The 18,594-nt window shown below is 43.3% G+C and overlaps 1 protein-coding gene across 1 annotated transcript in view; it reads right to left on the bottom strand.

Annotated features, from left to right (window-relative positions):
• LOC126174249 (protein scarlet-like) overlaps positions 1–16,179 on the bottom strand; it is a 341,327-nt gene extending 325,148 nt beyond the window's left edge. The window contains exon 1 of the mRNA XM_049921020.1: positions 16,060–16,179. The gene's annotated coding sequence lies outside the window, so the exon portion shown is untranslated. The remainder of the gene's footprint in view (positions 1–16,059) is intronic.
• Positions 16,180–18,594: the final 2,415 nt, after the last annotated feature.

Raw genomic sequence — 18,594 nt, 5'->3', positions numbered from 1 at the left:
CTGCTGCCCTGGCCAGCACATTCTCCAGATCTCTCACCAATTGAAAACATCTGGTCAATGGTGGCCGAGCAACTGGCTCGTCACAATACGCCAGTCACTACTCTTGATGAACTGTGGTATCATGTTGAAGCTGCATGGGCAGCTGTGCCTGTACACGCCATTCAAGCTCTGTTTGACTGAATGCCCAGGCCTATCAAGGCCATTATTACGGCCAGAGGTGGTTGTTCTGGGCACTGATTTCTCAGGTTCTATGCTCCCAAATTGTGAGAAAATGTAATAATATGCAGGTTTTGGAATAATATATTCGTCCAATGAATACCCGTTTATCATCTGCATTTCTTCTTCATGTAACAGTTTTAATGGCGAGTAGTGTATTTAGTGACTACCCTTTAATTGCCTTGATGAATCTCAGTCTTCTTATAAAAGGGAATTAATATTGGATATGATAGTTTTATGAAGTTCTGTACGTGGTAATTTTACACCAAAATTTATCCCACTTTTTGTTGCTTTCTTACCAATTTCATCCACTTTATCATTATTTCTGATTCCACAGTGTCCTTTCACCCAAATCGTCTCTATGGTTTGTCCTTTACTGTTATATGGACTGCTCTGTTCTATTATACAGTTGGTATAGCTATTCAAAGGCTCTCCAGTTTCTTATTGACTCTGAATTTAAAACATACAGATAATCAGTGACTATCAAAATTTCTGTTTGGAACTATATGTATAGCGTACTTTAGTGCTTCGAGAACAGCAACCGATTCTGCAGTAAAAATTGATGTGTTTTCTGGTAATTCATATTTTCTGTAGTTTCCTGATTGTTGGCAGTAAAAGGCGCAGCCTACATAGCCGTTTAAAGTGCGCTTTCATCTATAAGTGTAAATGAAGACCTAATCTGGCCATTTATTTAGCATTTCCCTATAAGTAGAAGTTTACTATTTCTTTTATCTCAGTGGAAGAGATAAATAAACATCTGTTCCTCGCGATTACAGACACATTGTTGGAGCGTTTAAGCCAGTGGGCAGTTGTGGGTATTCCACAGTATTCGTGGATGTGCTATAGGAACAATTTTTCTCAGTTCAAAAATGGTTCAAATGGCTCTGAGCACTATGGGACTCAACTGCTGCGGTCATCAGTCCCCTAGAACTTAGAACTACTTAAACCTAACTAACCTAAGGACATCACACACACCCATGCCCGAGGCAGGATTCGAACCTGCGACCGTAGCAGCAGCGCGGCTCCGGACTGGAGCGCCTAGAACCGCACGGCCACCGCGATCGGCTAATTTTTCTCAGTCTCATGTTAGACGTCGAAATGTATAGAAGATTAACGACGGGTGTATAATGGAAATAACTGCAATTATTTGCCGTAATTCAAAATAATATTTTAACGTGAAGGTTCAAATAATAATAGTAGTAGACTGTTGTGTGTGAGCCTGCCGGGGTGGCCGAGCAGTTCTAGGTGCTACAGTCTGGAAACGCGCGACCGCTACGGTCGCAGGTTCGAATCCTGCCTTGGGCATGGATGTGTGTGATGTCCTTAGGTTAGTTAGGTTAAAGTAGTTCTAAGATCTAGGGCACTGATGACCTTAGAAGTTAAGTTCCATAGTGCTCAGAGCCATTTGAACCATTTTTGTCGTGTGTGATGAGTTTAATATGTTGTATATGGAGCAATAAATAATTACTATTTGCACGGTAACTGTGTTGAAACCCTGTCAGACACAACCCTTGATAAGACATCTTCCTGGCTAACCACCCAATGAAAGGAAAGAAATCTAAGTAATGGTTCAAATGGCTCTGAGCGCTATGGGACTTGACTTCTATGGTCATCAGTCCCCTAGAACGTAGAACTATTTAAACCTAACTAACCTAAGGATATCACACACATCCATGCCCGAGGCAGGATTCGAACCTGCGACCGTAGCGGTCGCGCGGTTGCAGACTGTAGCGCGTTGATCTAAGTTATGAAAAGGGGGCAGTGGGTGATGGCCGACAGCTCAAATAAGCATGAACGTTAATTTAAAGGCTGTATCACACGGCGACGTGTCGCATTACCACCAAACAGGGTAGTACTGCAGTGTAATACGCGCCTCACATCTCGATGCTTCCGAATCGCTCTTCTTATGTCTTTGTTCCCACACGTTAGGCGGCAGGCACATTGCTAGCAGGAATAAATGTTGCAACAAGTAGCCACCAGCTGAGTGTTTTCCTACTCCAGCTGTGTTTATTATAAGTTCATATATTACCAGCGTCTTCGATATTTGTAACAGTAATGATCAATGTGTTAACCAAACTGAGCGGCTGGGTATCTACCTCAGAAATCAGAAATTACAGTGATGACACTGATCGTAACCAGGGTAACTGGCGACCGGGGAAGCATCGTCCTTACTTCCCTCCCGTCCCCGCTTCCCACCCTCCGATGTCTGTCGACAGCTCCCTCCTTTTAAAAAATCCTTATTCGATTATGGAGATGAACAGACTTTACAATGAATTAAAAAGAACACATTCTGATAATTATTTTTTGAATGATACAATTAAAGACACGGAAGAACAACAGTCCAAAATCGCTTTGATTTAAACAATATGAAAACTCATTTTTCGTTGTTTCATTCCCGATCAATGCTAAGCCGTGACAAAACAAAAAATGCAAAATATGCTCTTCAGATTATCGTTGCGGTAGTTCACTTGACCTAACCAGAGTGGCCCCATCTACAATAATATTCGAAAATAAGCACAAACTTCTCCATACCACGAATAGGTAGGTCTTATGGAACTGTTGCTCAACACAGTCCAATACGATTCTTCTCATGATTTTCTGCCAAATATCTCCGTCCTCTCCCATTGTAGAGACTTCCAGTCCTTCGATTCTTCTTGTTCTTGTTCTTGTTCTTCTTCTACTACGCCTGCTTTTGCTTCGTCCTCTCTTCCCTTTTTCTTTTGCTGTTTCTCATCAATTTTCTCAAAAATGGTTCAAATGGCTCTAAGCACTATCGGACTAAACATCTGAGGTCATCAGTCCCCTGGACTTAGAACTACTTAAACCTAACTAACCCGAGGCAGGATTCGAACCTGTGACCGTAGCAGCAGCGCGGTTCCGGTCTGAAGCGCCTAGAATCGCTCGTCCACAGCGGCCGGCTGATTTTCTCCCTTCACAAAACAGCGCCCTCATGGAAACAGCAGCCAGAGCACTCGCTATACCCTTGTAACGCCACCAGATACCAATTGTAGTAGCGTACACAGACTACACGTAACCATATGATTCAGTTCCCAATGGTAGGCACTTAAAAGTTTCTACAAGGCGTATGAGCAACAATTTGAATCTTGAAAGACATGATGGCACCTTAGAATACTAGAATCATGTTGCATACCAGTTCAGAGGGCAATAAGCCAAGAAGTTTCAATCGAGAAAGGCCTCTTTCAAGGTCATTCGCCCGGTGCTCTCAGGTCCATATTATGTGTGACTTTTTCTTTATTTATTTTGGCTATAGGCAATACGCAAGGCAATTACTATAACTATACAGACGTAACAGAGATTTCGAGTTAAAGTAGCCTCACAGCATTAGCATAGCATTGTGCTTAATGCAATATATTAGAGAGATTTAGTAAGTCACAGTTAGATAACGTACAAGTCTACTCAGAATAGTTTCATACCGAGTACCTTATGCCGGCCGCGGTGGTCTAGCGGTTCTGGCGCTGCAGTCCGGAACCGCGGGACTGCTACGGTCGCAGGTTCGAATCCTGCCTCGGGCATGGGTGTGTGTGATGTCCTGAGGTTAGTTAGGTTTAAGTAGTTCTAAGTTCTAGGGGACTTATGACCTACGATGTTGAGTCCCATAGTGCTCAGAGCCATTTGAACCATTTTTGAACCGAGTACCTTATTCAAGGCACTTTGAGCCCTCGCATATATATGTAAGTACTTTTTAAAAGAATATGCATAGGTATAGTAGTTTGAGTCTTCATATACAAAAATAAGATCTTAATGTATGTGCACAAAGGTATAAAGCATTATTCAAAAACTGCTTGTGCTGGAGTTTTTGTTCAAAGCATAAATCTGTATGTCTGCTTCATTTAAACATTTCGCTATGAAATTGTGCTCATTTACATCGAATCTGTAGAAACTCTTTGAAATTTATAATCTTTGTCTCGTAATTCGTTAGCCATTGCATCATCAAACAACACAGCCAAGTTATAGACCAAGAGAAAATCGAAACTACTCTCTCTGGTCAGTAAACACATCTATAATCACATGACCCGAGCGAGTGCAATTCCTTTCTCTGAATTTTTAAATAACTGGTCGTTGCGTTAGGCCTTTGCCCAGAATTTTAGCTGAAACTCTCAACTGCTCACTTAAAGACTCTTCATGGAGGGGACGACTCAACTTCCCACTCTTGGTGCACAAAAAGTACATTAATAAATGTAATGTTGTTACTCCTCGAGAACATTATGTTCTCGATCGATAAGTCTTCGCATCAAGGACAGTGGCTACTACAAAATTTCCGAACGAAGGCAACCAACGTTACCATACTGGTCGTAGCGCGCCACTTTGTTCCGAGATTCTTGACACTCACGGTTGCCGTCAAGATAAGTAGCCTTCTTGATTGTAGGTTTGATATCATAATGAGGGATTGATGTTACACGGAACTGTCCTTCATTTCTAGGTGGACTATTCCTTTATAGAAAATTCCATGAAATTCTTTTATCCGAAGCGGCTGGTCGTCTAAGTCTTTGTTCCCTGATTCTGTGATGGTGTCCAATATTTCCAAGACGTATCTGTTAGTGTGCTTGTCGAATCATGGAATTTATAACTTCTGTAAAACGTTTTGGGAGTGCATAAATATGAGCATAACTGTCAGTATTCCAAAACAAATAGCCTCCCTAATGACCAGTAACTGTGCTGTTTAGATAGAGGTTTCACGTGAAAGTGCAATTACAAGGTGGGATCAACAAGTTTCCTTCTGAGGACGTTGCAGCGGCATAGACGCAACGTAGCGCGAGTCTGATGCGGGTATACAGGGTGGACATTTATAAAACCGACAAACTGCACAGACGGGTTCTTGACTGCAAATGGAGGAAAAAAGTTGCTACGAATATGTGTGCGGGAATGCACCGTTGCCACGGTAGATGGCACTGACGAATGAAAGTGCCTCTGACCACGTGCGATGTCCGTAGCCCACAAATGACGATTACGCAGCCTGATGGTACCCGTTCTGGTAAAAAGGTAGCTACGTCGGTAATAAGGACTGACGACAGAAATCCCACGATTATGATGGCCTGGTGCAAAAACCGTCGACAAAATTTTCCGGTAGAGGGAAATCCACTGCTGATGATCATTGCTCTCATTGCATGAGATAGGGATAGTAGCGGTTGTCATTCAGTTTACACGTAATCTTACTTCGTCTTACACCATGTTGGCGGGACACTCGCCCAGAGATTGGATAAGGATTCGTCTCAATATCCTGTGCAACTCAGTCCTCCAAATCTGGCGCACGCAAAGTCCTCCATCCCCAGGCACGATCGTCTGTCTGAAAGGAGCCATGATCATACAAACGCCTAAAATGGCTTGAAATGTTGCGTGATGAGGCTGGTGTCTGGAAGAGTCCTGACAGGGTTGACGATCCCTGTCGGACGAAGGTGTGCAGCAGGCAGGGACAGACTTTTTCTCGCAGCAGGATACCGTGTTTTACCAAACGGGTACCTTCAAACTGGAGCGTCGGTGGTATGATTATCTCAAAGTTCACGGCGATTTTTCCTGATTGGCTTACCAATTCTGGACTGTACAGCCTACGAACAAAAGCTTTTTGGTCGTCCTTTACATTCTATATTAGCATCAGAGGAACCGAGCATAGGCCCCGCTGTCTCTTTTATTTTAGAGCCATCTTGTTTTATATAAATACAATGTGGCGAATATATGGGGGTGAGTCAAATGAATATCTTAAATATGTTTTAAAATATTATTTATTGTGCACAAGTGGTACAAAGCTGTATCACTTTTCAACATAATCACCCCAACGCTCAATGCAAGTCCTCCAGCGCTTACAAAGTGAATAAATTCATTTAGAAAAAAATTCTTTTGGCACTCCGCGCAAACACTCGTGCACCGGATGGCGTACTTCTCCATCAGAACGGAACGTCTTCCTCCCATCGCGTCTATGAGTGGTCCAAACATATGGAAATCACTTGGGGCAAGGTCTGATGAGTATGGTGGATGAGGAAGACACTCAAAATGCAGGTCTGCGATTGTTGCAACTGTTGTGCGTGCAGTGTGCGGCCTTGCATTGTCATGCTGCAAAAGGACACCTGCTGAGAGCAATCCACGTCGCTTTGATTTGATTGCATGCCGCAGATGATTTTTTTAGGAGATCTGTGTATGATGCACTGGTGATAGTGTTCCCTCTAGGCATGTAATGCTCCAAAATGACGCCTTTTTGTCCCAAGAGTCAGCATAACCTTCCCTGCTGATGGTTCTGTTCGAAACTTGTTTGGTTTTGACGATGAGGATTGGCGCCATTCCTTGCTCGCTCTCTTTGTTTCCGGTTGGTGGACGTGAAACTAGGTTTCGTCCCCAGTAACGATTCTTGCAAGGAAGCCATCACCTTCTCGTTCAAAGCATCAAGTTCTTCACAAGCATCAACACGTCGTTCTCTCATCACAGGAGTCAGCTGCCGTGGCACCCATCTTGCAGACACTTTGTGAAACTGGAGCACATCATGCACAACGTGGTGTGCTGACCCATGACTAATCTATAAACATGCTGCAATGTCATTCAATGTCACTCGGCGGTTTTCCTTCACTATGGCTTCAACTGCTGCAATGTTCTGTGGAGTCACAACTCGTTGTGCCTCACCTGGACGAGGAGCATCTTCCACTGAAGTCACATCATTTGCGAACTTCCTACTCCATTCGTAGACTTTCTGCTGTGGCAAACATTCATCACCGTACTGAACCTTCATTCGTCGATTAATTTCAATAGGTTTCACACCTTCACTACGCATAAACCGAACAACAGAACGCTGTTCTCCCCTGGTGCAAGTCGCAAATGCGGCGGCCATCTTTATAATGATACTGCGACGATATGTATGCATCTGCACTATGCTGACACCTACAGGCCATTGTGCACGCTGTTTGTAGCACGCTTACCGACTTACAGGATAACGGAGCGAAATTACGATTTGTTATTACAAATTTAAAGTTTTCATTTGACTCACCCTCGTAGTTCAATAAATTGCTCTAATTCGTAACTGACGTCCTTTCCGTGACTTTAACGGTGTGGCAAGTATGACAAAGATGATGTCAAACGGGTATTTAAAGCAAGGTAATTTCTGGTACTGCAGTGTTATTGGTAAGAGATTTCACGATTTCCCGAACTTCTTACGAGCAAGAGGAGTTTTCTTCGTGCTTTTCCTGCGAGGTACTTGTGTTAGCCTTTAGAATTTGGACACTGCCTTTGTGGAGTTATGGTAAGGTATCAATAAACGACTCAAGAGAAATGCGTCTGGCAACATCTGTCTTCATATCTTCAGTGGTAATTCGGAAGCTTGACTGTACTGTGTGCGACTCCACGAATACTAGATTTGCCTTAAAACCTGTCAGTGCAAAACTTCAAATATCGAAGCAGCAATCTTACGTGGATGACATCAAGCTATGTGCAGCAAATAAAGGATAACGACAGAGAACGTCAGCCATCTCTGAAACATCTTCGACTGTCACTGTTATCAATCGAATTCGAATGCAAATCGTTGTACTTTGCACATCAAACTAAGGGAGAAAATGAACAACCTGTAATTATTTATAAGAGTGTAATATAAGTAATTCAAACTTATTCAAATATTTTGCAGTACGACACCTCATGTGAGTTCTATGTAAGTCTTAGCATTACCATATCACAAATGATTAGGTACTAGTGTCATATTTAAAATCCCATCCGAATTAGTAACGTGATCGCATATGCGGTTTGCTAGGTAGGTAATAAGCAAATACTTACCGAATTTAAAATTCGATATTGCAGTGTTTCCAAGTTCGAAGGAACATCTCGTCGTTCTTCTTAATAACACAGACACTGTAATATCGTATTTATCCGCCGACACCAGGCAGCGACTTACAATTAAAATGTCTTCCACTGTACGGGAATTACGTAATGTGTGTAGGCGTACAGGCTGCGACGCAGGAACGACGACATACGGAAGTACGGGTGTGACCGTGGGTCGTACACGGATAGCCAAAGCAATTAAGGCGACCGCTCGCGTAAACAGGAAATCTGGCTTCGAGTCCCGGTCCGGCAGAGGTTTTCACTGTCGTCATTCTCTTACACTGGTGATGGTTGTTCGTATTCGCAACTGCGATTTCATGAATCTAATACTTCTTTAAACGAGTTAGAGCACCAGACTGGAAATCTCACGTCAGTAGCTACATTTACGATTTGGTGGAAATAATGAAAGCCTGAAAAGAAAAGAAAACCTTTCAGCTAATGGGGTGAAAGGGGCACTTGCCTATTCACACAACGAAGAAGTAAATGGCCTCGCAAGGGACAGCATCAAAGAAGGGAAACTGGTCCTTATGCAGTTTCCTCATTCCTACTTCCTTGTCGTTTCAAGAACAGAAGCATACAGTTAGTAGTACAAGCCGTATCGAACACTGAAGCACGAAAACGGGTTCCCGTGCACCAGACCAAGAAAAACATGGTTCAGTCAGAGGAATCATTCGACGAGACACGTGACATAAATTACTCAAGTAAGATTGGAACATGCGTGTTTTGCTTCACACTCCTATAGGATCGGGGTAACTACTCTCTTACGTGCAGTGAACACACAGAAGACGACTGAGACGCAAACCACGTCAGACTAAAGTTCCTTCACTAAACGTTACAGTCCGTAGTATTGTACTAGACGGAAAGTCATCGAATGAAATAGAACTTATATCTGGGGGTCCTCAGGGAAGCATCATGGGCCCTCTCCTGTTCCTAATCTAGATAAATGATCTACGAGACAATCTGAGAAGTCCCCTTAAATTGCTTGCAGATGATGCTGTTATTTACCGTCTGCTAAAATCACCAGGAGATCAAAACCAACCGCAAAATGATTCAGACAAGATATCTGTATGGTGCGGTAAGTGGAAATTTGCTGTAAATAATTGAAAGTGTTAGGTCATCGACACGAGTACTAGTACTAAAAGGCATTCGTTAGATTTTGGTTGCGCGGTAAATCATACAAATCTAAAAGTCGTCAGTTCAACTAAATACCTAGGGTCTTCATTTACGTAGGTCATCCACACGAGTATCAATACAAAATGAAATTCGTTAAATTTTGGTTGCGCCATAAATCATACGAATCTCAAAGTTGTCAATAGGGTTTTCAGTTACGTAGATGACGATGTGGGGAATGCGAACCAAATATTGTGTTTTGTTAGCACACCGCTGAGAAGAAGCAACAGTTATACTAATGAGACTTCCTACATCACGTTTGCTACGCGGAGTGGCCGCGCGGTTTGAGGCGCCATGTCACGGATTGCGCGGCTCCTTCCGCGCAGAGGTTCGAGTCGTCTCTCACGCATGGGCATGGGCTGTTCTTAGCATAAGTTAGTTTAAGTGGTGTGTAAGTCTAGGCGCCGACGACCTCAGCAGTTTGGTCCCTCCCCACACTTTTTTTTCCATTACGTTTGTCCGTTCTCTTCTCGAGTACGACTGCACATATGTGGTCATTACTAGGTGGTACTGACGGAGGACACCGGAAAAGTTCAGAAAACAGCAGTTCGTTTTGTATTACGTGAAAAAGGAGAGATTGTCACGGATATGATACGTGAATTTTAGTGACAATCATTAAAAAAGGCGTTTTTCGTTGCAGTGAGATCATTTGACGAAATTTAAATCGCCATCTTTCTGCTCCAAATGCGAAAATATTTTGTTGAAGCTCACCTACGCAAGGAGAAATAATAATGAAATAAAATGAGTGACCTCACAGGTCACAGGGGAAGATTTAAGAGTTCACTTTTCCCTCACTCTTTTCGAGACTGGAACGATAGAGAAATAGTCTGAAGTTGGCGTGATAAACACTCAGTCAGATGTTCAAGTATTAACTGTAGAGTAACCTTGTAGATGTAAATCAACTGCCGCACCACTTCGCTTGTCTGAAAATATCCACGGTAATATAGTTTTCTTGAGTTGTAGCTCGACCTGTCGGATTCTACTTAAGATGCTTTGTCACCATGCCAGCATTGACCGAGTAAGTGAGATACAACTTCCGTACCTCTCACATATGGGTGTTGTACTGCAGTTCACGTTTATAGGTTTTCGAACTTTCTTGCCTCTACGTTTGGCGAGGAAGACGTCTCTTTCGCCTAAATTTTCAACACAATACGGGACAGTGCACAATATAAGTGAAAGTATTATCCTTCCATGTCTCTCTAGTAATCGAGAGACTAAGGTCTACCCGCCAGGTTAGCCAAGAGCGCTAATGCGCTGCTTCCTTGACTCGGGTAGACGCGCCAGCCCCAGATCGAATCCACCTGGCGGATTTACGGCGATGGATGTGGTTTTTAGACGGTTTTCCCCATCCCACTAGGTGAATACCGGGCTGGTCCCCATGTCCCCATGTATATTAATTCCGTCCCGGGGGGTACAGGGTAGCGACAGGAAGGGCATCCGGTCACCCTCCGACACTAACATCGACAAATCCATAGAAACAAGGCCGACCCCGCGTTTAAGTGGGACAAAGGCCCACGAAGACGTGATGAATCAGGAGACTAAGGTCTAGGTTCAGAGAAATGGTAATACAGTATCTGTACCAGCTAGAAGCGATCTTTGCAATCAATATTTTAACTCTAATATTGTTTACAAACTGCGATAATCTTTCAGTTGAAGATGATATCCTACAGTTTTTATTGCTGTATGTAAAAAATTTAAAAAAGGGTAAAATAATGTAAGTAGACTGTTTAGATTTTTATATTGGTAACGCCACGTATCGCTCTGTACGAAAATCACTGGCTGTGCTGTGTGCAGTCTGTGGCTGGTTTGCATTGTTGTTCGCTATTGTAGTGTTGGGCAATTGGATGTTAACAAAAAATGGTTCAAGTGGCTCTGAGCACTATGGGACTTAACATCTATGGTCATCAGTCCCCTAGAACTTAGAACTACTTAAACCTAACTAACCTAAGGACATCACACAACACCCAGTCATCACGAGGCAGAGAAAATCCCTGAACCCGGGCGCGGGAAGCGAGAACGCTACCGCACGACTACGAGCTGCGGACTCGGATGTTAACAGCGCGTAGCGTTGCACAGTTGGAGGTGAGCCGCCAGCAGTGGTGGATGTGGGGAGAGAGATGGCGGAGTTTTGAGAGCGGATGATCTGGACGTGTGTCCATCAGAGACAGTAAATTTGTAAGACTGGATGTCATGAACTGATATATATATATATATATATATATATATATATATATATATATATATATATATATATATAATGACTTTTGAACACTAGTAAGGTAAAAACATTGTTTCTATGGAAGTGCCTATCAGTAGTTAGTGCCTTCAGTAGTTAGAATCTTTTATTTAGCTGGCAGTATTGGCGCTCGCTGTATTGCAGTAGTTCGAGTAACGAAGATTCTTGTGAGCTAAGTGATTCATGAAAGGTATAGGTTATTGTTAGTCAGGGCCATTCTTTCGTAGAGATTATTGAAAGTCAGATTGCGTTGCGCTAAAAATATTGTGTGTCAGTTTAGTGTTGATCAGAATAAGTAAAGAGAGAAATGTCTGAGTACGTTCAGTTCTGCTCAGCTGTTTGAAGATCAAATAATGTAAGAGGTTTATCAGCACAGTCACTCATTAATTTTTCTAAGGGGAAGTTTCAATAATTACACAGAGAAGCTGACACTATTTATTAGTTCCCATTCCGATAAGTTCTAAGCTCTTTGAATTATCAGACTTGTAAATTAATAGATAATTTCGTTAGGCTTTGCTAAGAGAATATGTAATGATACTTTAAGTTTATACTTAATGCCCAGTTGCTTGTTTGATTTGAATATTTTATGTAAAAGCTTAATTTTGAATGAAACGCTGTTCATCGTCTTCATATTCACGATTACAGTGTGTAGATATTCATTTTAAAAATTTCACTTTGTCCACGCCCAGCATATAAAGTAATTACAATTTATACGCAGTTTGCAGAACGTTCAAGGAGTAAAATCCAGGTGTTAAAATTGGTAACACTGATGAACACGTAGCTGAATGAAAGCTCGTTAATCCACCATAGCTCTGTCTATTGACACGCTTGCAGAATATCACTGCAAGTTCCGCAACATTTTTAGTTGCATCTTCTGGTGGCATCTACTGATGTTACATGTAGTTACTATAGTTTACGACTGACCGGGTTGTAATGGCGATGCCGACTCGCAATATCCTCAGCAACTGTGAAAATTAAAACATGCGTCCACCTCTGGTGTGTGTCGTACCGACACACTGGTCGGCATCGACCATCACACCCGATCAGTTGTAAACTATGGTAACTACATCTACCATCACACCCGATCAGTTGTAAACTACAATAGCTACGTGTAACATCAGTAGATGCTCCAGAAGATACTACTCAAAAGGTTGCGAAACCGGTATGGCAGTCTACAAGAACTTTAATACATACAGTGTAGTGGAGTAACGAGCTTTCAATCAGCTTTATGTTCATCACTTTAGCCGATTTTAACATCTGGATTTTACTGCTTGAAAGTTCTTTAAACTGTTTATAAGTATTTTAGCTGGGTGGTTGCCCTTGCTTTGGAATTATCTGCAACTACAATTTCATTTTGCCCGGTCAAATGTAGGCGGAGATGTTAACGAACGCTCTACAAGGGACACAAAATGTTGTTGCTGGCAACACTAAGGGACGTGATATAACCTACCCCACCCAGGCACTTCGCTCACTAACATACTCTATGTGTGAGCTATGCTCCCCTTGCCTTCTGCTCTGCTCACTGATCACTGACAGCAGAGGAACAGTGTGCTGCTCGTAAAGTCTTTTCCCGCAACACCACAAGAATACTGACAAGCTTACGACTGGTAACTTAGTCACACTGGCCACGATGTCCACTGGCCGCATTAAAGATGTAAAACATTTGTGGAATAAAGATAATGCTTCAGTTTTTGAACTCCTTAAGGCGGGTCAGCCAAAATATTCATAATTTTAGACATATAACTTATGGAATTACAGTGACTGATTATCAAAGAGAATAGAAGCTTTCGAAATGTGGTGCTACAGAAGAATGCTGAAGATTATATGGGTAGATCCCATAACTAATGAGGAGGTATTGAATAGAATTGGGGAGAAGGGGAGTTTGTGGCACAACTTGACTAAAAGAAGGGATCGGTTGATAGGGCATATTCTGAGGCATCAAGGGATCACCAATTTAGTATTGGATGGCAGCGTGGAGCGTAAAAATCGTAGAAGGAGACCAAGAGAAGAATACACTAAACAGATTCAGAAGGATGTAGGTTGCAGTAGGTACTGGGAGATGAAGAGGCTTGCACAGGATAGCTGCAGGAAAGCTGCATCAAACCAGTCTCTGGACTGAAGACCACAACAACAACAACAACTTTTAAAATAGTCCAAGTCGCCTAGAATAAAAAAGGAAAGCGGCTTGCACTGTCAATATTAGTTTCAGAAATATATATGCCAGCTTGATTTACTGTGTAAGTGCTGTCTGGAGAATCCTCCTCAGATTAGTTAAAGATTTTCCGTCACCATGCTCGCCCAGCAGCGCGGATTTGAATGCAGCCACATTTCACACAGCTTTATTCGGCGTTCTCCCTGATTCTTGCCGCTGATATTACTTTAGAACTTATTTATTTCTTCAGTTACACATGATCATGGGAGTCTTCACACATCTATGCAAGGGGGCGGGAGGAGGGGGAGGGGAAGATTCTAAAACTGCCATATTTTATATAAATGAGTTGGTAAATATGGAGATGTGTTATTCCACAAAAAGTAAATTTTATAGGCGAAACAAAAAACTTATTATTTCAGGGAAAACCGATGGTTATCCACTCATCTCTAGAAGTTTACGAGTATTCTGTAATGAATAAAAAGTACTCTGCGCTCCAAACTCCAGATCCGCTAACTTTCCGGACGCTTATGCACATGGCTCGTATTATATAACTCTTAGTCGGCTAGGTACTCCTGTTAAAATCTGTAATTGAATATCCAACCACAAGAGGCGTGATCTGCCTATTTTTTATTTAAGTCTACGAAATATTTTAATACTCCCTCCTTAAAATACGCTGACGATGATTTCAAACCTATTAACCTCTAGACCATGAAAATTTTACTAACCATGATTCAGATTTTTTTCTTATTTCTCCTCGGTTCTCATTTCGTACTATATATTTCAAGCACCAATGATAATGGGAAATATCATAGACGACAATGAGTCAGAATAGGACATACATTTGTATGATGCACTCTATTGGCCATCACACCACTTCATTGCATTTTCTAAGGGCAAATAATCTTTAGAGGAGAAGGCGTAATCTACTGACGTAGAGACAAAATTTTAGTTCGAGACGTTCTTTATAAAATGCAGAAAAAAAGCAGGTCTAAGATACGTTTTTCCAGCGGCGCGCAGCCCCCAGTAAAGATCGTGGTCTTCTGTTTATATATCTTTCGTAAATCCGAGTACGTCAGTGTACCCCGAACGTAATAAGCTGTCAAAATTCTAGAAGTAGTACATTTAAACGTAAAATTTGTGGACTAAACCCATACAATGTGTCACCTATTGGCTCAGAATCACGTTGCGCATCAAACGGTCTCTATTCAGTAAATGTAAGTACTTTATTCTGTCTGTAGTTTGTTTAAGTTTGCCTTTAACATTGAAATGGTGATTCAAAAGATTGCACAAAAAAACCTCATAAAACCTTAGTTAAACTACTTTATAATAGTTAGCGGGGACGTGGAAAAAACTGCATTTGCTTGCAGAATATATTCGAATATGAACATGTTTGAAATTGTAGAGCATTTTGACTAAGAACGTAAAATAAACCATTAAAAATATAACATAGAATAACAAATAAGAAATTCATGACGAACAGAATCAGTATATAAAAAAATACTTAAAAAGTGTCGATGCTGACACTTCCCGGCTTGTCTTGACACACAGTCTTCGTCCTACTTTATAGATTGATAGATATCTCATTACAGACAGGTTGATTAAAAATCGAAAATGTATTGCGCATGTAACCATAATCATTACCACCATTAACGAATCGGCTCTGTTCCGCAACAGAATGTGACTTTCAGTATTCAAAAACATCAAGTATGCAATGTTCGTAATAGAAGAGGAAAATCAGGTCCCTCAGTGCTACGTGCTTTGCACTACGTTCTTTAGGCAAATCTGTAAGACATAGAGTGATATCATCAGCGTATAACACAGCATCACTTTTCTAAGAGTTACAGGAACACAAAGGCACCGAGGAAACAAATTGCACTGAGAATTTGCAGCTTCCTTTTTTTTTACTTCCTTCTCTCTGCTTCAGGGAAACATTTGGCATCTATGAAGGAACATGGAGATTGGCAGTAGCGGCGAGTTTGGCTCATCACTCCATATGACTAAACCGAAATTACATCCAGGTCATTCACCCTCTCGATGAAACACGGTTTGTTCTTCATTCACCAAAGCACATAGTCATTTCACTCCACTACCCATGCAAAACAGTTGAAATTTCACAATTGACTTCTTGGCGGGGAGGAAGCTCGCAAATGTTATATAACACCCACCGACACCTACGTCGATTGGTATTTTCTAGTACAGCGCATCGCACATCGGAGTATCAGAGGAAGTGGTTTGCAATTGCCACCTGAATTGGACACTTGTAAAACTCAGGCGATATTCACGAACCGACATATATGAGTAGCGTTTGCAAAGTGTTTATGTAAGTCATCAACTTCCATTGTTACGTAACGCGGGCTCACAAACTGACTCTAACAGAGCTCGATCGCAACACACGAAAAGATATCCAGCTCCGGAAGGCGGAGTATAGATCGCGTAAGTGCGTAAGCGAACAGAGAGGCTTTTGCGAGCGGCCTACCTGTTTCAAAGTGACAATTGCAGGACCTCGTGCACACACGACAGCTGCCTGGACGGTGTGGCACTGGTTCCAGCGCTGGAAGCCGCAACGGCACCTCGCGCATGCAGCGGCAGCGGCCACGATGCCAGCGCCGCCAACAGGACCTGCCGGCAACTTCACGTAGCGCTGCAGCGGCGCGTCCGCACAACGAGGCCTCAAGGACAGGTCGGCTGCGGTATCCTTGGCTACTATAGGCATACACGTACAGCCAGGGAGTGGCACGTATCTTCCTTGTGTTTCAGATTTATTGTCGCACATAATTTGTTTTTAATTGAGCAAGTTTCATATATATACCGGGTGATCAAAAAGTCAGTATAAATTTGAAAACTTAATAAACCACGGAATAATGTAGATAGAGAGGTAAAAATTGACACACGTGCTTGGAATGACATGGGGTTTTATTAGAACAAAAAAAAAACTTCACAAAATGTCCGACAGATGGCGCTGGACACCAAAACGTCAGTGACTGCACATGACAATCGTGTATAAAAGGAGCTGTAATGAGAGAGAGATCCTCGAACATATCCGCATCCTCTACACCTCCCGCCGTCTTGAACCCCCTCACCCCCTGGTTGCTCCTCTCCTCTCCGATCCCCGCCCCCTGCCATGTCTTCACCGTTGTGTCCCCCCTACCCTCCATCTCTACACCCTACATCTCCTTTCCCAAGGTGGCTTCCATCAACTCCCCCTCCCGGATGATGCCCTCTCTCCCTCCATTTATCCCTCCTATCAACTCTGATCCTCACTCCCCTCCTTTCCTCTGTCCTTTTCCTGGGCTCCCTCTCCCCCCACCTTCCATCCTCTTTCTTCCCCACCTCCCCTCTCTTTGCCCCCTTCTCTCGCCCGAGTCCTTTTACATTTCCCTCCTCTGCCTCCTCTCATTCCCTTTCGCGTCTGCCCTTCTCCCCCTTTTTTAATCCTCTCCCTCCTTGATCCCCCCCCCCTTTTCGTTTTTTCCTCTCCTCCCTCCTTGTTTTTCCCCCTTCTCCAGGTCCCCCCCCCAAATCTGCCTTTGGATCGGGAGTGCCATATATGTGCCGCCATTTTCGTGCAGTGTTTTACGGTGTGTTTTTCCAGTGAGTGTTCCGTGTTGTGCCTTTTGGGAAGTGTAGCGAACAGCCTTCATACTGTCGCTGGGTGTGATTTTTTATCTCTTGCGAACAGAAACCAGACTGTCGCCATGTTTTTTAATTGTGTGTCTCCTATGTTACTTGTCTGATTCCTGTGTATTTTATCAACATTGCCAACCCCTTTTGCTTTCTGTTTTAACTTTCCGCATATTTACGCCATTTTACACTTTAAATCACCATTTTATCGCCTGTTTTTCCTTGTTTCTTTCTTCTTTTAAAAAAAAGTCTGTAGGCTGTAGAGCAGCGTAGTAAGCTGCTGCCAGACCGCCCCCTTCGGGGGGAATTGAAAATCAATAAGGAAAAAAAGAAAAAAAAAAGAGAGAGAGAATCAGATGCGAATGGACAGGGTCCACCTCGCCCTCTACGCGGATGATACTGCGATGTACACGCGCAGCATGAATGCAGCTCTGCTCCAACGACGCATGCAGGCAGCAGCTGACACACTTAGTCAGTGGGCCAGGAGGTGGCGCCTCAGCTTCAATGGGGCTAAGACGCACGCCCTCCTCATCACCAAGCAGCATATCCCAGCCGACCTACCGCAGATCACCATCAGGGGAACCGCCGTACCTTGGGGCAATACCGCTAAGTACCTGGATAGAGGGCTCACATGGAGATACAATATCGACAACATCGTCAAAAAGGTCAGGGGTAGAATGACTCAACTCTACCCCTTTCTCAATCCGACACCTGCGCTCCGGCCAGAACTGCGTGTTGCGCTCTATCTTACACTTATACGCCCGCTTATCGACTACGCCGCTGTGGTTTGGGGCAATGCTGCAGCGACCCACGTCGACCGCCTGCAACGCCTTCAGAACCGGATTCTACGTCTGGCATTGCACCTCCCTCGAATCTCCAACATCCCTACTGTTCGGGACAGGTTTCGTGAGGCTGTCGGGCTCTTTTACGAGAAGACCGCGCAGTCCGAAAATCCGCTCCTTCGAGCCCTGGGCCACCGGGTGCAGCGTCTTAACACAACCAGATGGCCCCACCTCCTTCACGACCACTGAGTTGCCAGCACGTCCAGAACACCGTCCCAGCAGACTGACAGGTCATCAAACACGAAGTCAGGCCACATCGCACGCTCCGTCAGTTTGGAGGAATAGCCTTCCGGCTTAGACTCCACCGACCCACAGGGGCTCCTCTGTCCCTGTCAGGCAGCAGCAGCAGCAGCAGAGAATCAGATGCGCCAGCAGTCGCAGCATGTTGACGTTACATGAAAAGGCACTTTTAGTGAAGCTGTATTATCAGAATGGGGAATGAGCTAGTTCAGCGTTACGATCCTATCGCCATAGGAAGGGGATTCGAACAGGTAAAGGTCCGTTGACAAATGCAGCTGTGGTGAGAATGATTTCGAAGTTCGAAGCCA

Source organism: Schistocerca cancellata, chromosome 1 (genome assembly GCF_023864275.1).
Source record: "Schistocerca cancellata isolate TAMUIC-IGC-003103 chromosome 1, iqSchCanc2.1, whole genome shotgun sequence".
Taxonomy (NCBI): Eukaryota; Metazoa; Arthropoda; class Insecta; order Orthoptera; family Acrididae; genus Schistocerca; species Schistocerca cancellata.
Note: the sequence above shows the minus strand (reverse complement) of the source record. Positions and strands in the feature narration are given on the sequence as shown.